Source organism: Leopardus geoffroyi, chromosome D1 (assembly GCF_018350155.1).
Source record: "Leopardus geoffroyi isolate Oge1 chromosome D1, O.geoffroyi_Oge1_pat1.0, whole genome shotgun sequence".
In the NCBI taxonomy this organism is placed as follows: Eukaryota; Metazoa; Chordata; class Mammalia; order Carnivora; family Felidae; genus Leopardus; species Leopardus geoffroyi.
This window is the reverse complement of record NC_059329.1, coordinates 64,417,489-64,422,583: the sequence shown is the minus strand read 5'-3', so window position 1 is coordinate 64,422,583 and position 5,095 is coordinate 64,417,489. Positions and strand designations below refer to the sequence as shown.

At 35.8% G+C, this 5,095-nt stretch overlaps 1 pseudogene; it reads left to right on the top strand.

Moving 5' to 3' along the window:
* Positions 1-1,864: 1,864 nt before the first annotated feature.
* LOC123602568 lies at positions 1,865-2,389 on the top strand (annotated as a pseudogene).
* Positions 2,390-5,095: the final 2,706 nt, after the last annotated feature.

The window sequence follows — 5,095 nt, the reverse complement described above, 5'->3', positions numbered from 1 at the left end:
GGCCATAGCAACTTCTTACTAGATATGTCTCCTGAGGCAAGAGAAATAAAAGCAAAAATAAACAATTGGGAATTCATGAAAATAAAAAGCTTCTGCACAGTGAAGGAAATAAGCAACAAAACTAAAAGGCAACCTATGGAATGGGAGAAGATATTTGTAAATGATGTATCCAACAAAGGGTTAGTATCCAAAATCTCTGAAGAACTTATAAAACTGAACATCCAAAAGATAATTAATCCAACTAAAAAATGGGCAGAAGGCACAAATAGACATTTTCCCCAAGAAAATATGACCGATAGACACATTAAAAAGATGCTCAACATCATTCATCATCAGGAAAGTACAAATCAAAACTACAATGAGACATCACCTCACACCTGTCAGAAGGGCTAAAATTAACAACACGAGAAACAACAGGTATTGGTGAAGACGTGGAGAAAGGGGAACCCACTCACACTGTTGGTGGGAATGCAAACTGGTGCAGCCTCTTTGGAAAATAGTATGGAGGTTCTTCAAAACGTTAAAAACCTTATAACCCAGCAATTGCACTATTGGGTATTTACTCCAAGAATACAAAAATACTAATTTGAGGTAAGCATGCATCCCAATGTTTATAGCAGCACTATCTACAATAGCCAAATCGTGTAAAGAGTCCAAGTGTCCATCAACTGATGAATGCATAAAGAAGATGTGGTTTATCTATAATGGAATACTACTCAGCCATCAAAAAGAATGAAATCTTTCCATTTACAGTGATGTGGATGGAGCTAGAGAGTATTATACTACGTGAAACAAGTCAGGCAGAGAAAGGCAAATACCATATGATTTCACTCATATGTGGAATTTAAAAAACAAAACAAGCAAACATAGGGGGGAAAAAGAGAGAGGAAAACCAGGAAACAGACTCTTAACTATAGAGAACAAACTGATGGTTACCAGAGGGGAGACAGTAGAGGGATGGGTAAAATAGGCGATGGGGATTAAGGAGGGCACTTGTGATGAGCACTGGGTGTTGTATGTAAGTGATGAATCACCAAACTCTATTCTAATATTAGTGAAACCAATATTACACAAAATGCTAAACTGGAATTTTAATAAAAACATAAAAAATAAATAAGCACAATGAAATTACTGTTAAATCAAGAAGAAATACATTGCTAGATAAATAGATACTCATGAATGAAGGACATGGACAGATAATTCACTAAAAGAGACATAAGCAACAAAAAAGATGAAAAAATTTTGATCTTTTAGTTATGAAAAAATGTTGGTTAAAATGAAACAATATTGGGGTGCCTGGGTGGCTGAGCTGGTTAAGCAGCTGACTCTGGCTCAGGTCATGATCTCATGGTTCGAGCCCCGCATTGGCTCTGTGCTGACAGCTCAGAATCTGGAGACTACTTTGGATTCTGTGTCTCCTTCTCTCTCTCTGACCCTCCCCCACTCATGCTCGGTCTCTCTCTCTCTGTCTCTCAAAAAATAAATAAACATTAAAAAAATGAAACAATATTTTCCTGATTCTGAATTTGAAAAAAATATTAAAAAGCTAGAAGACTCAGTTTAGTAAGGGTTATATGCAATAACATTAAAATCCTTCCTGGAAAATAATTTTGAAAAAGTATACCAAAGTAGTTATATATTGATATCCTTTGACTTTAGTAACCTTATTAACTGCAATTCATGTTATTAAAATAGGTGCTATTTTAAAAGTTTAATTATCTAACAACAAAATCATTAAACATGGACAGATTAATATTTCAGCAATTATAAATCATATTCTTAAATAAACTAATAACATTCAAAAATATTCACAAGGCAAATAAAAATTAGAATGAAAACTGTTTATATACCATGACCACACATTTGTGTGCATCTGTGCACATACACATACAAATGGCCACACATACGGGGAACATGTCAGATTCTGAGCTCGGCAGGAAGTGGGACCAGTGTGTGGCAGACGTGGTCATGAAGACAGGTATTGGTTTTGGATTAGGACTTGTTTTCTCACTTCCCTGCTTTAAAAGAAGAATGTGGCCAATAGCCTTTGGTTCTGGCATGGAATGGAGAATGGCCTCACTCCAACTGTCAGCATGATTTCCAGGCTCCCCATCTTCTACATGGAAAATCTGTCAGGGAGCGGGAGCAGTGACTTAACACCTGAGAACAACCCAGCGGGAGGAAAAGAGAAATCACGTTTATTCTTCAGGAATCCTGAAGTGTCCTGGAGTAAGCAAACATTCTTCTGTAACACTGTAATCAGTAGTGCTTTTAAAAACTCTAGCATGCTGTTTATGTATTTGAAAGGAAGTCTGTTTCTTGTTTTGTATTTTGTCCCTAGAAATTTCAAGGAGGTGGTCTTGAAAGAAATATATTAACAATAGGCAGCTCCCCCCACAAAAGAAACCCCAAATACCAACACATGTGCATGCGTACAAATGATGCAGGAAAATAGTCAAAATCTAATTTTATCTTTATGAGTCCATTATGAATGTGTTTTCTTTTATTCTCTTTATTTTTTTTGTAATTTTGAAAACATGGAATATTATATTTTTATAATAATTAAAGAGTTTGGAGGAGAAGGATAAGGGGATACTTCTAAAACTAGGAGACATTCATTCATTCATACACTTATTTAACAAATATTTACCAAGGGACTATTGGTGCTAGGCACTGGGTCAGGTCCTCAGTGTACAGACAAAGGGCATGATTCCTTCCCCCAATGACCTGATTCTCAAGATTTGTATATTTGGTTTTCAGACTCTCCTTTCTTAGTATTATCTCACTCAGAATAAATAGGTTGCATTTTTTCATACTCAGCAAGAAAAAAAAGAAAAAAAAAGCTTGCTTTCCTGCAAAGAAAATCTAGCAACCAATTCTCTTAACTTGCTATCCGTTTGCTCTAATAGGCAGCCTTCCCTGAAGCTAAATTTTTTTTCTGAAAGATCACTGTGTCATCAGCAGCAGCCAAATTGCCAAATGACACCTTCCTTTCTCTCTGATGTGTTACCAGCCCAGGAGCTCAGTTTAGCAGAGTTCTCTGCTGAAGCTCAAAAAGAATGAATTGTTTCCTTTTAAATAAACAGTAAGATGAGCTCCAGGAAGAGCTACAGCCAGCTATACTTCCCCCAAGATTTTGCTGATATTTCTATAATATAGTATATGTGTGTGTGTGTATGTGCAAGATGCATTACTGCATAGGTGCTGGGTACACATAATATATGTGTGCTAGATTTCCCAGGAAACCCTTAACAATTAATGCAAAATCTATTTAATAAATGATTCCAAAATTAACCTTCGGTAAAGCTACTGCCCTTTTACTTACTGATTGGCTGGACCAGAATTTTAAATCATTATTTTTCCTCCAGTTAGAAACACCTTCTGTCAGGCAGTCATTTAACACTTAGAGAATCCCTCCCAAATGGCAGTGATGATCCTAGCCACTGGGGATATTAAGATGAATGGGCCAGTCTACAGTCTTAACCTCCTTACTGGGTTGAGCAGAAGCGTAGAAAATATTATAGTACTGTGAGCAAGGAATTTTCAAGAAGCTTTGGGAGCCAAAGGAAAGATCATCCCATAAATTCTCATAAGCATATTCTATTTGTGTTAAGTTTGCACACGTGTAGAAGCTTGAATGGCACACAAAATGGGAATAGGAAAAGAAGAGGCATGTGAAAAGTTAAGAAACCAGCAACAATATTATAAAATGTGAACCAGGATAATTTATGGACCTACTAATGGCTGATTTGTTTCTGCTGCTGTGAAAGAATTGAAAAGAATGTGAACTCTTTGTGGGGGGGCAGGGCTGGGTGGCTCAGTCGGTTAAGGGTCCAACTCCTGATTTCAGTTCATGTCATGATCTCACAGTTAATGAGATCGAGGCCTGCTTGAGATTCTCTGCTTCTGTCTCTCTCTGCCCATTCTCCACATGTGTGTGCACGCTCTCTCCCTCTCTCAAAATAAATAAACAAAAACTTAAAAAAAAAAAGAATGTGAGCTCTTGTGTTTTTCTCATGTTTACTCTCCTCCACATTCTGACAAGTTATTGAGCACTCTAAATCCTTTTTCTAGCTATTAAATTCAACCCTCCAGATAGCACCATGGGAGAGGAACTACCATCCTCTCTAGTTTACAGATAAGAAAACTGAAGCACAGAACAGGTAAGTAACTTACTGCTTAGTGATAAACCAGAATTCAGACAGATTGAGTCAAAGCCTATATTCTACAAATACTACCCAAACAAAGGATTCATATGCAAAATATATAAAGATCTCCCACAATTCAAGAAGAAAAAAATAGAAAAACAGTCACAGGTAATAAAATTCACAGAAGAAGAAATCTGAATTGGGTTATAAATATGCAAAAAGATGTTCAACTTTATTTAGTTTTGTAAAATAAAAGCAACATCACAGTGCCATTTTTCCTTCATCAAATAGGCATATATTAAAAAGTCTTACAATGTTCATTGTTTGCAAACTTTTGGGAAAATGGAATAATTATGTATTACTGGTAAGAACATAAGTTGGCATAACTTCAGAAAGCAGTTGATAATAGCTAGGCAAACTTTGTGACCCAGCAGTCCACATCTAGATGTATGAACTAGAAAAAAATTCTTACATGTATGTACCACAAAACATATGACAGCAATCAATCTATTGTTTGTGATACTATAAATCTGACCACCTAAATCTCTATTACAAAGGGAACAGACAAAACTTGTTAGGTTGACAATCATGTTATGAAATACTCTAGAGTGAATAAAAAATTTGAACTATATATAGATTACCTATGTCTGTAAGCAATTAACCACCATTAATTCTGGGTTGTGGGAGATTAGGTATTTGTTATATTATTCTTCTTGTTTTTCCATATCTTTAAATTTTCTTAGAAAAATAGCACAATCTCTTAGGCAAGAGATCCCAAGGATTTTTCCATTCCTTAGAAAAAGACAATCTCTCTTCTATCTTAAGGAAAGAAGCATAAATCTCACAGGGCACCCTAAGTATCTCAGATCCAAATTGTATTTCCCACTTTTTGCCACTTTATTGACTTTATAGAGACACATAAGTTTTTTGAAAGATTTGTGGTTATA